The sequence below is a fragment of the Aquarana catesbeiana genome, linkage group LG03, assembly GCF_042186555.1.
Source record: "Aquarana catesbeiana isolate 2022-GZ linkage group LG03, ASM4218655v1, whole genome shotgun sequence".
Taxonomy (NCBI): Eukaryota; Metazoa; Chordata; class Amphibia; order Anura; family Ranidae; genus Aquarana; species Aquarana catesbeiana.
In genome coordinates, this window is record NC_133326.1 from 100,366,904 (window position 1) to 100,387,651 (window position 20,748).

Sequence of the window (20,748 nt, forward strand, 5' to 3'; positions counted from 1 at the left end):
CGTCCTAGCCTCAAATCACACACAGAGTGGTACAGGTTTTGCTCACGAATATCACTGTATTTAGCACCATCCAACTTTCCCTCAACTCTGACCAGTTTCCCAGTCCCGACTGCTGAAAAACATCCCCACATCATGATGCTGCCACCACCATGTTTCACTGTGGGGATGGTGTTCTTTGGGTGATGTGATGTGTTGGGTTTGCGCCAGACATAGTGTTTTCTTTGATGGCCAAAAAGTTACATTTTAGTCTCATCAGAGCAGAGCACCTTCCTCCATACATTTTGGGAGTCTCCCACATGTCTTTACGCAAACTCAAATTGTGCCATTTTGTTTTTTGCTGAAAGTAATGGCTTTCTTCTGGCCACTTTACCATAAAGCCCAACTCTATGGAGCGTACAGCTTAGGCTTAATGTACACGGGACATTTTTACAACTTCTGAACGATTTAACTTGACAGATAGTAACACACATTTAAAACATCTGTTTTGCCATGTTTTCAAAATAGTAAAAATGAAAAACGCACGTAAATGAAACGCGGCTGAACGCGAGTTACCGCGTTTTGAAGTATTTGGCGCTTGAAATGGCTCTAAACTCAGCATCTGAGCTAATTTTTCTGCTTTCCAAAAAAGGCCTCTAAACTCAACTGCCTAAAAACGACATTAAACGAACCTGTGTACATGTTGAAATAAGATAACATTGGATGAGTTCAGGGGCAGCTAAAAAAAGCAGCCAACTGCCTCTGAATGTCTGTTTACCAACAGCAGTGTACATGAGGCCTTATTGTCCTCCTATGTACAGATACTCCAGTCTCTGCTGTGGAACTCTGCAGCTCCTCCAGGGTTACCTTAGGTCTCGGTGCTGCCTCTCTGATTAATGCCTTCCTTGCACGATCCATAAGTTTTGGTGTGCGGCCATCTCTTGGCAGGTTTGCTGTTGTGCCATGTTCTTTTCATTTGGTTATGATAGATTTGATGGTGCTCCTAGGGATCATCAAAGATTTGGATATTTTTTTATAACCTAACCCTGACTTGTACTTCTCAACAACATTGTGCCTTACTTGTTTGGAGAGTTCCTTGGTCTTCACGGCAGTGTTTGGTTAGTGGTGCCTCTTGCTTAGGTGTTGCAGCCTCTGGGGCCTTTCAAAAAGGTGTGTATATGTAATGACAGATCATGTGATACTTAGATTACACACAGGTGGACATCATTTCACTAATAATGTGACTTCTGAAGGTAATTGGTTGCACCAGAGCTTTTTATGGGCTTTATAACAAAGGGGTGAATACATACGCACATGCCAATTATCATTTTTTTTATTTCTGAAAACTAGTTTTATGTATATATTTTTCTAATTTTACTTCACCAACTTAGACTATTGTGTTCTGATCCATAACATATAATTCAGATTAAAAAAACATTGAACTAAAGTCTGTAATCTAACAAAAAAAGGTAAAAAGCCAAGGGGGTGAATACTTTTGCAAGGCACTGCATCTTGTATGGCTAAACATACCACTATGAATTCACCTCTCTTACTTAACCTCCCTGGCGGTATTCCCGAGTCTGGCTCGGGTTGGATTTTTTATACCAAAAGCAGTATCCCCGAGCCAGACTCGGGCTTGCATCGCAGGATCCAGGAAGAGATTACTTACCTTGTCCCCTGGATCCTGCGATGTCTCCCCGCTGTGATCGGCGAGCCGCTGTGTCTCGCTCGATTCACAGTGCCGAGCTCCGTTCCCTGCGAGCATTGCGACGCACGGGGACGGAGTTCGGCGGTAAATTCAAAAGTGAAACACACAGTATAGATACAGCATACTGTAATCTTACAGATTACAGTACTGTATCAAATAATTACACATCCCCTTTGTCCCTAGTGGTCTGCCCAGTGTCCTGCATGCAGTTTTATATATATAAAACTGTTCTTTCTGCCAGGAAACTGGAGATTGTCCATAGCAACCAAAACTGTCTCTTTACATCAAAAGTGGTTTTAGAGCAGCTAGAAAACAGCGATAATAAATTAGAATCACTTGCAGAATTGAGCGATAGTGATTTGTGGGGAGATCCGTCATCAAACACTAAAAGTAACGAAAGCTAAAATTCTGCAACTGAGCAAATTTCAGTGTTTTTGATTTGATTACATTATTATATAATTTTTATTATTATTATATTATTATTTGTTATAATTATTTATAGTTATTTATTATATTATAATTTTTTATTTCGTTTTTCAAACTTTATCATACCCGGGATGTCTACTAGACTCTTGTTTGGACAGATTTAAGTGAACTATTCCTAAGAATTACAGGCCTACAATATAAAACGCCAAATTTCTGTGCAAAATAATTGTACCGCTTTCAGCACCTAAAATCAGAAATAATCATACCGCCAGGGAGGTTAAGGAAAAGCACCAGCAGTGGTATGTGTCTTTTTAAACCACTTGCTGCATTGTGTTCACAGCATCCTTTTGTGTGGAGCAATGGGTGGTAGGTGAGGAGCAATTATGTAGAGCACACAAAACTATTTGTATGTTGCTGGTAATTAGTTATGCTCTCTAGTAACAAATGCTTAAAACAAAAATCTGCAAGAGCAAAAATTTCTTCTTAAATGAAAACAAGAAACAGGATTTTTTTTGTTTACCAACTTACAGCTTAACATTTTTTTTTCAAAATAGTAGCAAAAGAACAGATGGTTAAAAAAAGTGACTATCAATCAATAAAGAAATTCTTTGTGTAGATTTAGAAAGTGTATATACCTTGCATATATATACAGTTTATTTTTCTGGCCATAGATTCTTACAATATCAGCAGCTTGCACATAATAAAACTGAATATACCAAGCTTTTATATCATATATATCTTAAATAAAATAAAAAAAATTTTGGGTTGTTTGGCACAGAGAATCTTTTATCACGGCGGAAGGCCAAAATAAATAGCCCTTTTTTCTATGGTGTGCTGGGAAAAAATAGGACAAGTTGTATTTTAGCTCAGTGCAGCTCATTGCAGCATGCTGTAATTTGCAGCACATGGTAAAAGCATATAGGTCCAAAAAAAAAGTTAAAAGAATGCACGTCAGCACTTGTTAATAACACATTGCAGTGCAATGTGAAAAATACATGCCAGCTCGTGTATGATATGCACATGTTAATGCATGTGCTATGGTGTGAATGAGCCCTTTGATTAGTGGATAAAGTGAAGCTACAGTATATTACCAAAAGTATTGGGACGCCTGCTTTTACACGCCCATGAACTTTAATGGCATCCCAGTCTTAGTCCGTAGGGTTCAATATTGAGTTGGCCCACCCTTTGCAGCCCTAACAGCTTCAACTCTTCTGGGAAGGCTGTCCACAAGGTTTAGGAGTGTACAAAAAAGAAGAGGCGCCTCTAAGTGTAGGAGTATGGGACAATTTAATGACTTGAGACAAACAGCAACTCACAGAGGTAGGATAAAAACAGGCACATCTGTAGGCAGAGGAAGATATCCTCTGAGCCGCTGGCTCCCGCCATGTGTATTGTTCCTCCCTGGTAAGGAAGTCGGCCATAAATGGAATCCGTTCCAAAACGAATCTTGGAGGACACGTTTCAGAGCGTGCGTACTGCGAATGGCCCGGCAGTCGTGCTTCTTTTTCAAGCTAGCTAGACAGCTTGAAAAAGGAGCGCAACTGCTGAGCCATTCTCAGTACGCACGCTCTGAAACACGTCGCAATCCAGTGATGTCATTACCGCACACCGTCCTCTGTGCTCCAAGCCTTGTTTTGGAACTGATTCCATCTACAGCCGACTTCCTTACCAGCGGGGATACACACAGCAGGAGAAGGCGGCTGAGAGAGACACTTACTGACGAGAGCTCATCGAGGTATCTTCCTCTGCCTACAGATGTGCCTGTTTTTATCCTACCTCTGTGAGTTGCCATTTGTCTTAAGTCATTAAATTGTCCCATACTCCTACACTTAGAGGCACCTCTTCTTTTTGTTTTCTTCAGCTGTTCTTCGGAACCTGCTTCTGTTTCTACCAGACGGCTGCCCTTAGTGTATGGACTTTTAGTGTTTTACATCATTTTAAATAATTTGTTTGTTTCATGGAATACTAATTAAAGATTAATTAATTTCCTTATATGCACCTTACCCATAATTTGTGTTTGTTAAAGGTTTAGGAGTGTGTCTATGGGAATGTGAGGTTAGGCACAGATGTGGACGAGAAGACCTGGCTCGCAGTCTCTGCTCTAATTCATCCCAAAGGTGTTCTATCGGGTTGGGGTCAGGACTCTGTGCAGGCCAGTCAAGTTCCTCCACCCCAAACTCACTAATCCAGGTCTTTATGGACCTTGCTTTGTGCACTTGTCCAGTCATTTGGTGGAGGGGAGATTATGGTGTGGGGTTGTTTTTCAGGGGCTGGGCCCCTTAGTTCCACTGAAGGGAACACTTAAGGCGTCACCATACCAAGACATTTTAAACAATTTCATGCTCCCAACTTTGTGAAAACAGTTTGGGGATGGCCCCATCCTGTTTCAACACGAATTCACACCAGGGTACAAAGCAAGGTCCATAAAAACATGGATGAGCGAGTTTGGGGTGGAGGAACTTGACTGGCTTCAACCTGATAGAACACATTTGGGATGAATTAGAGCAGAGACTGCAAGCCAGGTCTTCTCCTCCACATCAGTGCCTGAACTTACAAATGCACTTCTGGAAGAATGGTCAAATATTCCCATAGACACACTCCTAAACCTTGTGGACAGCCTTCTCAAAAGAGTTGAAGCTGTTATAGCTACAAAGGGTGGGCCAACTCAATATTCAACCTTACGGACTAAGACTGAGATGCCATTAAAGTTCATGTGCGTGTAAAGGCAGGTGTCCCAATACTTTTGGAAATATAGTGTTCACTTTAAATATTCAATCGTGCAGAAGAGCTTAAAAAAAACAATATTTTGCTTATCAACATTTTAAATGATTGGATGGTTGATGTGAAATCAGCTTCACTTTATTCACTGAGCCAAATTGACTTGTTCTACTGCATTAGGGAATGTAACCACATCATCTTGGCACATATATATACTGTTCAAATCACTGCATACTGTAATGCATACTGGCAAGTGAAATACAGTGGATTATAGTCATTAATGTTCCTTTAGCAGGTTTGCTGGTGTTCAGCCACTTGTCAGTGAAAGCACCAATTTCAATCAATGCCATAACAGCATTGAGGACCTCATGTAGTAAAACAGTTCATAATGTTGGAATGATCCTCACTTTGTACTCCAGTTCATGTAATACAACATATTCAAATATTTTACTAGGGAACTCAGAAAGATGGTCTTTGCTAAAACTGCGAATGGACACAAGACAAAACAAACATTTATGTACCAGTTCTAAAATCCCACTTACTAAAGGTAGGAGAACGTGATGACCCTTGTTCTGTTTAGTATGAACAAAGGCGTTAAACTTGTTATAGAAAAGGTTATTGAATAATAACAAAGGAGAAGTGGGTCCTGCTCTCTGACACTTTGCACATGTTCAAAAAGAGATCTGTTTTCATAGATATACACCTATGTTTTTCAATGTTCTTCTGGATTCTGCACCTCCTCTATGATCACATGCATTATGTATACGTTTTTACACTATCATTTTTTACGTAATACAGTGTTCTAATATTTTGAAAGATATAAACTTTGAAAATACATATACATTTTGTAAAAACATGTCCATGCATTTTACAAACTTTTTTTTCATTACTACGAAGGTTATAAAAGTGGCTGTAAAAATGCATTTTCTTCCAATACCCTGCTTGGTGAACATACCGTAGGTCCAGTGAGGAATAATATATATTGGATTGTCCATACATTTTGCCTATTTTGTGAGATACAAAAAAAAAATTTTTTTTTCAGATGGCCCTTGATCATTTGCTATGGGTTACTGCACATTGTACATAGCTTGTTGGCTCTTAGCTTACGTGTGATTGTGACTATATATGTATCTCAGACATACAAAGGATAATAGTTGGATCATTTCCTAACAAACAGCCAAAACTGTAAATGGCCAACTTTATGCATCCTGTTTACCACATTACAAAACTCTTTACAATGATGAAATGAATTTCTTTTGCAGTTCTTTTCAATTCCAAAACAGGGTAAACTTTGACACAACATAGATAACTTCAGAGACAGTAATTTATTTACACCTAAATAGTATTACAAGCAAAACATATAAAACAAAATGTCTGTATTTTTTCATGGCATATATGTTATTTAAGGTTTACAGAGTAAACATTTCATATAAATATTCATAATAAACTTTAAGACAATCAATGACTTTACATTTAACATATATATTGTACGTAGCAGTCCCCCGTAGGAAATGGCACGCTGCTACTGACACCTCTGATGAAGTAAATTTACACTTTAGCACAGACTACCTCAATCAGCACTTCACACAGTCAGTACCAATCATGTCAATAACAGATCTAAAATAGATTCAGATTATGATCTATTGGGATCATTTTATACTGAAGATTTATAGAAGGCAATAATACAAAGGAGATAGAGAAAAAGCAGTCAATTGATGGATAATGCTGGTAAAGTTCAAGTATTTGTAATTTTTATGGAAGTGAAAATATTACAGATTTGGAAAATCTGTATTCTGTTGGTGTTGCACGGTAGTTTATAGTTGTATGTAGTATGGCTTTGTTACGAATAATGCATATTACTTTGACATTAATAAATGTAGAAAGTAAGCTCTTCAGCTGTGTGTTCGCAAATAGGAACGAGTTGATGTTGAAGGTTTAGCTGCACTGCGCAGAAATGAAATGTAATCCATGGAAAGTGTTTAGTGGTCAAGTTACTGGTGTAAAATATGGAAACACAGGTCAGTTATTCCATTTGTTAATACTGTCTATTGATGCACAGACCCTTTGCAGTGCTTGGTCAACAAGCAGAGGACGGAGCAGAAATATTATTGTGTACTGACCAAAATGTTTTAACCAATCTGTTTTTAGGTGAAGTAATTTTAACAAAGCTCTTGATGACTTACTCTATATTGCCAAAAGTATTGTGACGCCTGCCTTTACACGCACATGAACTTTAATGGCATCCCAGCTCTTCTGTTCTATCGGGTTGAGGTCAGGACTCAGGCCAGTCAAGTTCCTCCACCCCAAACACGCTCATCCACACTATATTGCCAAAAGTATTGGGCCACCCCTCCAAATCATTTGGCGAAGGGGGATTATGGTGTGGGGTTGTTTTTCAGCGGTTGGGCTTGGCCCCTTAGTTCCAGTGAAGAGAACACTTAAGGCGTCAGCATACTAAGACATTTTGGACAATTTCATGCTCCCAACTTTGTGGGAACAGTTTGGGGATGGCTCCTTCTTGTTCCAACATGACTGCACACCATTGCACAAAGCAAGGTCCACAAAGACATGGATGAGTGAGTTTGGGGTGGAGGAACTTGACTGGCTTGCACAGAGTCCTGACCTCAACCTGATAGAACACCTTTGGGATGAATTAGAGCAGAGACCAGGCTTTCTTGTTCACATCAGTGCCTGACCTCACAAATGCACTTCTGGAAGAATGGTCAAACATTCCTGTAGGCACACTCCTAAATCTTGTGGACAGCCTTACCAGAAGAGTTGAAGCTGTTATAGCTGCAAAGGGTGGGCCAACACAATATTGAACCCTATGGACTAAGACTGGGAGGCCATTAAAGTTCATGTGCATGTAAGGCAGGCATGCCAATACTTTTGGCAATATAGTGTATCAGTGTGTTGTTGCTCCTTCTTTGTCCAGGCTGCAGGTTGGGAGGTGACAACTACTTAGTTCTAACAGAAAAATTAGTTGTCACAAAAGTGGATGGGCAAAAGCATAAACTCCCTGCCAGATAAGTTCACCAATGTATATTTCAACTGTGAATTAAGCTGTTTGTCTGAAGTTCAGTCTGCGGTAGAAAAAACAATTGCTGAATTAAGTTGGCTTTACACCTATACATGTTTGTTAGCAATGTGGTGTAAATATGCTCTATGGAGTGTATGCACAGACAGTAAATGGTGCAACTGACCCATTACCACACCACAACACACATTTGTGAAAATACGTGTGCTATGTTACAATGTGTTGGAAAAAAATTTGTCAGGTGCATTATTTGGTGTGTGTACTCTTTATTGCATCTTTATTGCAAACCTGTAGGAAATTAATGGGCAGATGCAGCGCTTGATATCGCAGTAAAAAAATGCACGTCATTGTGTGAATGGGCCTTTAAACCTTGAATTGGTTACTGGGGAGCAATATAAACAACTGGTATGAATTGCAGCTACAATTCTAGTCTACCAAATACACTCTCCAGAAATTTGCAAGGTAGATAACCGCATTCAAAAAAAGAAATGCTATCACAGTAGGACTCGAAGAGTGAAAATAATCCATTTAACTGGAAAATACTTCATACATTGAGGCTGTGATGTACATTTAAGACTGGGAAGTAATCTGCACACAATACAAAACTATAAGAGTTATGCTCTGTCAAATCCCTGCATGCTGAATGATATAAATTTAAGGGAAAGGCAGAATTGTAGTTTTTGGTTATGCAAGTTAATAGTTATTCACATCATTGCATTTTAATGTTCACAGCTGTATTAAATTACATCTTTATTGCTATTCTGATGTTTTCCTTGTGCTTCACATTCTGTAATCATAAATATGTATATTGCTGGCAGAGACTGCTGTCTTTGTGAAGTGTAGCAACTGTGTCATGACCTAATCCATGGCAGTATAAGCTTTTTTAGCTTCTTGGCTATAGTTGGCACGTAATGGCAAAGTAGATGTCGTTTCCTTTGCAAAATCCAGTTCTGCATTAACACCTCCTAAAGTTTGACCTAAAATAAACTTCGCCTTCCAGCTCTGAAAGTAAATGTGCTCGACTCATTTTACACTTTCTATGTGGGTTTGGTGGTTTGATTTTGTGCGTTGCAGTAGAACCATTCATTTATCATGGAGTCTGCTAAAAACAAACCATGTAAACAAAAATATATTAAATTTTTTCTCAGTAGTATGATTCCTCAGTAAGCGTACCTGTAGCCCTTGAACAATGGGGTATAATTCTAGATCAGGGGTCTCCAAACTTTCCAAACAAAGGTCCAGTTTACAGTCCTTTAGACTTTGGGGGAGGCAGACTGTGGCCAGTGGGAGTGGGAAATGCCCCAGCATCAGTGGGAGTAGACAATGTCTCAGGCTTGGTGGTAAGTGGGAGTAAAACAATTAGATAGTGCTTGTGGTCAGTAGCAGGAGTAGTGCCTCATCATTGGTATTAATTGGGGGAATAGTGCCTAATCACTGGTGTCAGTGGAAGGAATAGCGCCCCATCGTTGGTGTCAATGGCAGGAATTTTGCCCCACTGTTGGTGTCAGTGGAAAGAATGGTACCTCGTTGTTGTCAGGGGGAGGAATAGTGCCTCAAATCGGGGTGAAGAATAGTTTCCCAAAGGGCCGGGTAAAGGCAAGTAAAGTGCCACATTTGGCCTATGAACCATAGTTGGGAGACTCCTGTTCTAGATGTTATGGTTAGACAGTTGCTTCATGTGATTGCAATGGAACTCAACAGCCCAGAGGACCCAGAACTGTGTGGGTGCAGGTTGACATGTCCAGAAAACAGAGTACATATACATGTACTATATGTACTGCAGTAAACAAATAATTCTATAGCCCAGAAACCTCTTTCACTGAGCTATGAAAACAATATCCTGTAGTGGTTGGTATAATTCTAGAATGACACAGGTATTGGTTGAAAGATTACGCGTACACACGAGCGGACTTTATGGCAGACTTTGTCCTGCAGACTTTTGGATGGACTTTATGACGGACTTTCCGAATGAACGGACTTGCCTACACACGATCAACCAAAGTCTGACGGATTCGTACGTGATGACGTACGACCGGACTAAAACAAGGAAGTTCATAGCCAGTAGCCAATAGCTGCCCTAGGGTCGGTTTTTGTCTGTCTGACTTGCATACAGACGAGCGGACTTTTCGACTGGACTCGAGTCCGTCGAAAAGATTTGAAACATGTTTCATTTCTAGGTCCGTCGAACTTTTGGGAAAAAAAAGTCCGCTGGAGCCCACACACGATCGAATTGTCCGACGGACTCTGGTGCGCCGAACCAAGTATGCCGTAAAGTCCGGTCGTGTGTACGCGGCATAAGGGTGTAGATGAAGAACCATGGGGTTCTGTGAGAATTTGGCTTTTAGGTCATTTTTTAAAGTCACATCTTACAAATAAATATAATAGCCCCTAAGTCAGAAAAAAATAGATTATCTGGAAAAACATGTTCACAACAAAACTACCAGGATATCATACATTCATTTAAACAAGGATATACCCCTGCTGAACCCTGTCCTAGATCTGTTCTTATTTTTGGCAGAAACTGCAATAAGCACAGTTGTCATGAGTAAAAGGAAATTGTGATGTGAGGAGGCAGCAATTTGGTCTTCCATAATTATAAATCAAATAGAAAAACTGTACTGCCTATCAGGAAGCCAATCTGACAAAAATCCAGAAGGGAAGAGGTGCCTACTTGTACCTTTTAAATTTTATGGGCTGTCCTTGGAGCTCCAGAACCCAGGAATTTAGGAAGTATATAGGTTGGCGCTCTGGCACGCTTCCTGTAATGTGAGCCTCTCTATTGGTTTGTAAGATACATGAAAAACCATTCAGGGATGCATGGATGGGTAAGCACTTTTCCAAACTGAGTGCCCATGGTTGGGTATCCTGCAGTATTCAGGAAGATGCAAAATATATATGCAAATACCACTTGGTGCTTGCTGTTATCTTCTGGAACCTAATGAATTAATTATGCTTGCTTTTATCTTCTGGAACCTAATAAACAAATTATGGAAAATAAATCTTTCTAGTTTTCAAGGCATCAAAGTTTATACTATGTATATTTGACACTTTGTATATTCACTTCTTTTCTTTTTTTTTCTAAACTTTCAGAAATCTCATCTTCAGTAAAGTTTATTGCAAACTTTGCTGAATTCTCATTATTTATAACGTTGAGAAGTCAGTCATTTTGAGAGAGGTTCTTAACCTTCCCTATTACATCTATAACTAGAAAAAAAAGGTTTTTGCTGCAATTTCAATTTAATTAACTCACCCCAGACCTTTAATCATCATCACCATCTCATCCACATCTTCTGTCAAACTTAAAAAGGTGACTGGTCACCTTGAACTCCATGGTCTTTAAGATCAACTGTATATTATATAGGTCTCTCCCTCCCTTTTAATTATCTTTGTGAGGCTTAAACTTTCCAATTTTACTATTCTGAAAATGTAAGTTTAAGAAACCTCTTTGCACCTTTGATTATTTTTTTTATAAATAGGCCCCTTTATAACAGGTTAATGACCTGTCATGTAGGACAGGTTTGCTTTAAATTAGGTGGAAGCTGAATGGTAAAGGGAAGTACAAAAACGGGGTGGTATAGGAGGAAATAAATACATTTTAGTTCTGAAAGTTCACTTTTACTTATATGTAATTTAAAATGGTTTCTTAAATCAACTGTGTCTGTGCATTTTATTATAAAAACATTTTCCGCAAATTATGGGTAGCTCAGAATGGCCTTTGTTTCCATTTGACAATCAAAAATTAGCTCCTTATATACTATGTAGCCAAAGAAAGCTTGCTCTTCCCCATCTTCCCTTTATAATACACACACACAATTCTCTACTAGTAAGTGGGATTTGGCAGACTCGTTTCTCAAGTAGCAGGCACGTGTCACTCTTCCGTAGTTTACCTGCACAGTCAAGTTTTGGCAAGTCATCCTTTTCAGACACTTTCCAGGTTTCAGTCTATTGAAAACCAGACACTGAAAAGAGATACAGAACAGAAAGTGATCTCAGTTAACAAAGCAGTCTGGCTGGCACTGCCTTGAATGCCACTGTGTTTCATTAGAAATCCCAATGCGATAGGGCATATCCTTCTATTCAGTGATAAATGGGTTATATATACTGATGGATATACTTTCTGCAGTTCTAGCTAAATGGCGCTGCTATTAGTATAGATGCTATACTGCAAGAGAATTGTAGGCAGATATTAATACCTCCATTTAACTTAATTATGAATTCATTAAATATCCTTAAATGCATTTTTAAATAGTACCTTGATCTGTCTTCATTTCAGTGTCCTATACTTCCCATCACAGCAGGGTTCAGGCTGGAAAAGGAAGTAGCAGCAATGTAAATAATGAATCAATCAGGCTTTACTACAGGTGACAGTGCACAGGGGACTGGCTGAAAAGAGGGGAGGGAGTATAGTTGACCTGATTGGTGTATTTCTGCTCCTTCACTATTCAGTCCCAGGCTGGGACAGACCTTGACTAAGCTGTGTTGCTTTAGTAGATAAAAATGAGGTCAGAATCAGGCTGTACCCACTGACAGGGATGCATGGATTAGAAAAGTGACTAAACATCCAGTTCATACATTTTTATCTGTTCTGTTTCAAATGCCGCGTTATGTATTGACATACCTCCTTGGACCCAGTCTGTCCAGACGGTATGGTCACCTGCTGACCTGGCACTATCCACAAGCAGCTTAACTCTTCAATAACACACAGAAATTGAATTCAACACAATTTTCCTTCAAACAATTGCAGTACAGAGGATGCTTTTACGGTTTTTTGAAGTGTAAAAAGACAATGACTTTCCTGAGCCCTGTCTCTGCAAATAACTAACACTGGCAGACTGAACATGGAAGACATAGCGTGGATCTAGGTAAGATTAAACTATCTAGATCTAAACAAGAGGGGAAGACAGAAGAAGATACCAAAATCAAATTAGTAAAAAGTTGTAGTGGCCCAAAACCACCACTAGATGTAAGCATAGTACAGAAAAATTATAACTTCATAAAGTTCCATACAAGACATAAAAAATACATGAACATGGGGGCAAAACAGTATCAACCTTTGAATATATCTGTCCACAATTCCACTTTAACTTCCATCTAATCCGAAGTGTTTTTTATTTATAAGGTTACACATTATCAAAATATAACTTTGATACTATGTGACATAAAAAGCTATTACAAGGGGGGCTTGGGATGGTCAAGCACATTTTATAATACTACCTACCTCCATGCTGTCAATGGAGGTAGGTAGTACCTTCAGCCTTTCTGCTTGAACCGTGTTTTTGGAGATTTTTTTATTGGTGTAAATGGGAAATTATATGATATAAAAGCAGAAGGTGCTGGAGGGGGACTAGAGCAGAAGGTGCTGGAGGGGGACTAGAGCAGAAGGTGCTGGAGGGGGACTAGAGCAGAAGGTGCTGGAGGGGGACTAGAGCAGAAGTGCTCCAATCAAGAGCTCTGTGACAGATGACCACAAGAACAGGTGAAGATATCAGAAACTGATATTTCCATGATCACAAGAACTTATATCAGAAACTGATATTTCCATTATTAAACAGTTTGGGTGAGATTAAAGTATAACTAGAGGCAAAACTTTTTTTTTTTTAGTTTTGGATAGAGGGGAGAGGGATTAGAATGTTTGTTTTTTTTTTGTTTTTTGCTGTCTGTGACCCTGTTTATCATTTGATATATTCCGAAACATGTTGGGAACTTCCAGTTGATTATTTGCAGTTTGGTGTCCTACTACTCAAATCAACCGCACACCTCTGACATCAGCTTTGTATTGTATGGTTACCAATGTGTATTTTATTATTGGAACTTTGATGTTTATGCTTACCTTTTATCTTTAAATTTTGTAATAAAATTGAGTATTTTTATATATACTTTCTTACTCTTTTCGCCTGGTGTGACCCTTGACTATAAAGTCCCGGGGGAATCCTTTGTGTGCTTTGGTCTTGCTATATGGGATGTGGCAATAGGTCTCCAGCTTCTATATTAATCAGCTACCCTCTAATATAGGGGATTCACCCTCTCTGTTTGTCCTGTTAACATTATCATTGAAAGTAAAAGAAAATCCCAAATTTTGGGTTGTCCTCAGAAAAGTAATAGTGGGAATATCTTCCAATAGGGACACTAGTTCTGGTGACCTGGGGGTGCCCAAGGAATTACTTTAGTTTGCAGTAATTTCCTGTCACTTCCTGTTTGGCTATGGGACAGGAAGTGAAGGGAAATCTCCAAAATGGGACACAGATGGCGAAAAGAAAAATCTGAGAGGGGTTATAACTATCCCTTGTTCTATCCAAAATGAAAACAAAGTTTTGCCTATAGTTCTACTTTAATCACCCACTTTTTTTTTTTTAACATATATATTTAGTATTAAAAAGGCAAGATTTTCTCAATCTAGTTCCCAAGTCCTAAGACACTCACTCATTATACTGGGGCAGAGGAAATCTTCCTTTTTCATTCGTATTAAAGAGTAAAGTGTGGCATATTTTCAGATGTTGCGTTATCATTTTAAGTGCTTACTTTGAAATATATATTATACAATTTGTACATACTGTACTTGCTTATTCTCATTTTATTATTATATGGTCATATTTTATTATGGTATTAAAAGTAGATTTGTATGTTGGCAACAAGAGAAAACTATCCCTCTATCTGCTTAACAACCGGTGAGATATCAGCCAAACAGGGGTTGTACTGTTTCCAATGAGTCAGCTGACTCATACTGTAGATTGCACCCTAAGAAGGAACAGTAAAACGTAACGATTATGTGACAATGTATAGGAAGCAGAGTTTTCTATGTAATGAAGAAATAAGTTGGCCTTTATATGCATATATTATTAAAAAGGAGAAAGTATAAAAAAAATATTGAAAGGTTTCTATTAAAATAGAAACAAAGTTTTTAAAACATTACCACACATTGATAATTGTATTTACATCAAACTGATTAATTTTATATGCTATCTAAAAACATTGATAAGGCTATCCATTCCCTTAATATAAAAAAAGATTGAAAATCCAAAGCATGCAGACCCCTTGTAGGAGGCTATTAGGGCAAAAGTCTCTCCACGTGAGTCCACAAGAGATAAAAATAGCTGCTGTTGGATACAGTATAACACATTCATTTCTACTAAGATGGAAATGTCAGTTGGGAATATAAAAAAAGATATGACACATTTACCTATTTTCTTTACATATACACATATTGTGGCACATAAAATCACAAAAAGACTATGGGGGACATTTATAACACTAATGCAAGCTAAAAACAGGGCCATTTTTGAGCTATGATTAGTTTTTGAATATTTTAATATTTTTCCAGGTAAATAAACTGCAAAAGTGTTTTTAAGTGCATTTATTAAAGCACAAAAAGAGAGGAGCATTACTTCACCTATAAATTGGCAGAACAAAGCTTAAGAAATATTTATTTTCTAACAATATATTGTGCAAAGCTTTCTATAGCGCTCTACAATCAGGCCAGTTTGATGCTATTTTCTATAAAGCTTTAAATTTAACACAAGCGTTTTTCGAGAAGATTGGAAAACTCTTGTAAAGAAACTGGAACAGATAAAGGTCTAGGGTTTGTCATAACAATGTGATGCTTAAACAATATGTTCATACTAGGAAGCAGCTAATCAATGCTTATTATTGATTTATCTTGTACATATTGTTGCACGTGAAGTCATACACTGCATTCCAACAAAGATTATATACAGTACTCCGAAGCAGCTGGCCTTATTTATGATCGCTGCAGCACTTACTGAACTAGCACTTTAGTGGCTAATATCCGCAAGGCATAAATCACTTAACTTAAATCGTAACTCCACTTTTGTTGAGAAAAAACATTGCCCTCTGGGTGATCTATGTACATTACAAGGATCTTAACAAACTTTGTTGCAGATTCCTACCTTTTATTATTTTGAATAAATCACTATTTGTTCCTCTGTGCCCCTGTGCTGAGTGAGTCTAATGGGAGTGGTTTCATAATTATCAATTAGCTGCAGAGCACCAATGAGAAAATCTGCTGTGCCTGCATCCCTTTAGACGTGTTCATATTGGGAGTATCTCACCAAAAATTGCATTTTTGTTGCAGGGGATGCCTGATATCTGACTTGTATTTTAGTGCAGACTTCTGGGAAAATCAGTGAGCCAATCACACAAGCAGCAAATGATGCTTCTGGGGGGTGTTCTGTACACATTCTGTGTACATTTGTCTACATTCTGTGTACAGAACACCCCCAGGTAGCCATGTTGCATTGCATTTTCAGGAAAATTACAGGAGCTGCAAATTGAAAAGGAAAGGTAATTTTAATAACATTCAATTACAATATGAATTGTAAACGCTATATTATTTTTTATTTTTTTGCTATTTTTTTTCCACACAAAGGTGGAGTTACCCTTTAAGTTAGGTACTTCAATTTACTTAGAACAGATAGAAAAAAGGATTTCTTGTGATATAAATTTGTGATGCCTGTTTCCATGCTTTGTACGGGCAAAATGGAGGAACTAATTTCAAGCAGATATGAAACTCATTTGTCCATTTTTTTATGTCATGAGGAGTTCTAATATTGTTGGATTTCTATTATTGTTGAAATGATGGTGTTGCGATTGGATCTTTTAAAAAGGTATTAAAAGGCTAGTAACTACAAATAGTCTTCCTCTATTATAGTGTTTTGTTTAGTTTTTTGCAAATATCAGGTACAGTTCTTTAGAAGACTCATGCATCTTCCAAGTAATTCTACTATTTGTTGGCAGAACCAATGGAATTGTCCAGATGGTGAACATAGAATTATTGTATTTGCAAACTGTACATGCAAACAAACACAATAGTGGTCACATTGTCTACACACTGCAGTAGACATTCTATGGGTGAAAATATGCATACACAGAAACAGTTTCAGGAACGGATGCCATCAGAGGGTCTTTTAGGTGCACTGGCTTTTGTCAATCAAATTGCAAACCAATATTTAACATAAAGAAAAGTGTGGCGCATACCTGTAAATCCATTGGAATTGTCAGACCTGAAAGATGCAGAAGTGGCATGCACTGAATGCACACATTCCACAAGCTTTAATAGATGAGACAATATATTGACCCCACATACGCAGATATGGTTATCACAGAGGTGCATGTACCAACTCAGGCATCCTACAATTAATCATAGATAATAAGAAGTTTACTAAGACCAATGGTCCTGTTACCTAAACATGCATACCTAAATGGTCAAGTTTATTGTCATAATTGTCCTCAGATGGGGAAATATTGTACGGAGGATGCCCAACTGTGACTATGGTACACATGGAAACACTCAATTATATAAAAGAATACAAAATATGAATGAGACTAGCAGGTGCTCCTCCCAACTCAATCCATGCTGGTGTCCCTACTACAAATAAGTATATGCAAAAATAGTAGGAATTGTGGATTCAGATGTAGGACAATAAAGCTGCTATGATATTTCAACCCATTACAGCAATTGGCTAAAATGTATGCATTTTTTTTACAGAATACAGTGGAACCTTGGATTACAAGCATAATCCGTTCCAGGAGAATGCTTGTAATCAGGGCCGTGACAAGGGGTGGGCAGGAGGGGCGGCTGCCCTGGGCACTGTGGTATCATGTGAGATAGGGGGGCACCACAAGGAGGCTGGGTGGGAGGGATTGTTCTAGGAGAGCAAATTTGGGAGGTGTGCTAGGAGTGGTGATTTGGGGGGATTTGTGTTGGGAAGAAGAGATATGGGAGAAGAGGGTTTGTGCTAGAAGGGGGGATTTTGGGGGTTTGTGCTATAAAAGAAATATAGTAGAGTGGGAATATTTTATTTTTTTTTGGGGGGGGGGCGCAGTTTGGCAGGTTTGCCCTGGGCTTTGGATGGCCTTGTCCCGCCACTGCTTGTAATCCAAAGCACTCGCATATCAAAGCGAGTTTCCCCACAGAAGTCAATGGAAATGAAGATAATTGTGGCCAGACGTGGGGGGGGGGCGCGGGAGAGCCTCGGAAATACTCAGGGACAGCTCGGCCGAACTCGGAAAGGCTCGGAAACACTCAGGAACGGAGTATTTCCGAGTATTTCCGAACTACTCTGAACTGTTCCGAGTGTCACCGACACCCCCCCACCTCTGGCCAAATGCGGTACTGCACACCCCCATTAGCTTGAACTCTGCTAGTTTTTTGCGAGACAACACTCGCAAACCGAGTCAGAATTAAAAAAAAAAGTTGCTCGTCTTTCAAAACCGTTAACCGCGTTACTCATAACCCAAGGTTCCACTGTATACTTTTTTAAGCGGATCAGACAGCAGTAGTGATGTGCAAATATCAGTAATCTGTAGCAACCAAACAGGAACTGAACCTGCAGTATTCTGAAATACTTTGAGTTGCTGTTGCTCTTTTCACAACTTTTAATAACTAATAATAAGTCCAGCTGTACATGTGAAGGTATTTTCAAACAAATAGGAACAGAAAGATAATATATTACATCGTAATGGAATGATATCACTTGGAAAGCTCATGACTATACCTTTTAAGACTTACATAGAGAAAGATAGTCTAAAGCCTTTATTGCCGATAATGATCTGAGCTTCTAAATTACTGTTTTAGTAATAACATTTGACCCTGCTACAGCCCATGCTGAAACCTATGTTTTCATTGGCAATGATTCAATTAATGGCCAAAGTATATGGTTTCCTCAGCAAACTTGTTTTTTACAAGTCATGATTTTTTATTATAGAGAAAATTAAGTTTTTGATTTGAAAATGACAGCACGCATTAAATACAAATTTGCCCATATGAAGGAAAACTAATGCTGCTCATAACAGTTCGAGGATGCTATGTAAGATACTATGGCAAGGGTGTTTGCGTATTTAAAATAATTTTTGTGTGTTCTATTGACTTGCAAATGGAATTGGTCAAACAATTACCCCTACAGTGGAACATTTATAATTTTATACATTTATTTTAAGAGTTGCTTTAGTGATCAACTGGATTTAAACCATCCCTAAAATGTTATCCTTGGAGACTCAATACATTTCTTGGGGGTCAATTTACTAAACTGCATGGGTTATTTTATCTGAATTTGTTGTTTTATATGACAATAATTTTCTCATCAATATGGTTAGTTCACAAAACATAAATGACCCTAAAATTGGCCATACATGGAGGGATTTTCACAAGGTTCCTGATGAACAAGCTGAAATTTAAGCCTTGGATTGCCCTGTTGGCACCCTCCCACAAACCAGCCTTCAATCTGAAAATCAAAGGAGCCAGGAGGAAAACCGATGTCTGAACAGTGGCTGTATCCAAATCAGATGCAGCTACTGTTGCATATTCTGACAGCTGTAGGCTCTGGCTGGCAGAACACTATGGCCAGGAATGGAGATTCATGCATCCATGCTGTTTAGAGATACATTTTACAGTGTATGGCCTACTTAAATTGTGCAATCAGTATTTTACCACTAAAAGCCTTTATTTCCCAGTATTTTTTCTATGCAACATTACTGTATCTTCACACTATTTTCTGCTGCCCCCATTAGGCACCACCTTATAGAACCACACAATCATCACCAGTCAGAGACTACCAGTATTTTAAGGAACAAAGACTTGTGTGATAATCTTTATTAATGGAATTTTATTTGCTAATTAGCCCACAAATCAATATTAAGTGCATGCAGTTGATTGAGCCGATCTGTGCAACAAAATCTTAAAACACCATCGCCATTTGTAAAAATAGCACAGAATGCACAGTACCGAAAATACCGCAGGTGTTATTCTTTACAAAATTGACTCTTGTTCTGCAATTTTAAAACAATCACAAAAGTTTTGCCATAATTATATTGATAAATCACCCCGAACTCTCACTGTGGACCAATCAGATTTGCACACACCAACTGAAAATCTCTTAGAAAGCTTCCAAATAACAGATGGGCTGGTTAAACTTGAGTCAGAATTCATCAATTGTCAAATGCAGGATCCTCCATCAAATCCAGCAAGACAAATCTTACACGGCTTATTAGGTCGATATCAGTACACCCAATATGCATATTTTGTATGTATGTACTGTCTAGACAATGTGAAGGTAGATTTATGTAAGTCTTCCTGTCTGTTTTTTAGAATCAATAATGTTGAGTATTACAGTTGTACAGATGTGACCCTTCCTCCAATGTAATTATTTTTAATGTTTTTTGTACTTTATAGACTATATATTGTGAAAATGTTCAATGCCAATACAAATTGAAGAATTAATTGCTATATATATTGTTCTGTCTGCATGTATTTTAACGTTTTGAAGTAACATTTCTAATAAAGGAGATAGTGATAAATTAAATAGCATTTTGTATTTTGTAAGTTTATAGACAATTATTTTGTTGCACTCCCAAGTGCATGCAGCACATATACTCAAGAGTGCATGAATAATCGAGCATTTGCCACAAAGAAAATCATGATTACCCATACTGGAAGATTTAATAAATCAGGTTCATCAAATTGTATACTCACCTTTGTGTAATTTTCCTTTCCGGGTACATCTTCATGGCAGCATACAATGGGTGGTGGCTCCACCCCCACAACTTGATAGGACTGGTTAAATATAAATCAAAGACAGACCCGGCTCTCAGCATTCTCTGTAACTCTCACCATATGGGTGGGAATCTGTATGCTGCCATTAGGATGCACCAGAAAAGGAAAATTACGGAAAGGTGAGTATACAATTTTCAGCTTTCCTGGTGCTTCATGGCAGCATACAATGGGAACTAACTCGCCATATAAGAGAGTGCAAGAAAAATTTGTAATGGTCCGTAGTAATCTTCTGAATTTTACTGTCGTGAGCTGAACCGGGTTCACCTAATAAAGTGTAATGAAGGTGTTCTGGGAGGACCATATTGCTGACTTGCAAAT

General features: G+C 38.4%; 1 long non-coding RNA gene across 1 annotated transcript; it reads left to right on the top strand.

The window, feature by feature from the left end:
- Positions 1-4,824: 4,824 nt before the first annotated feature.
- LOC141131514 (uncharacterized) lies at positions 4,825-20,179 on the top strand. The gene is made up of 2 exons (XR_012242786.1): positions 4,825-13,195; positions 13,274-20,179. It is a non-coding gene; the product is annotated as an uncharacterized lncRNA (long non-coding RNA).
- The last annotated feature ends 569 nt before the right edge of the window (positions 20,180-20,748 follow it).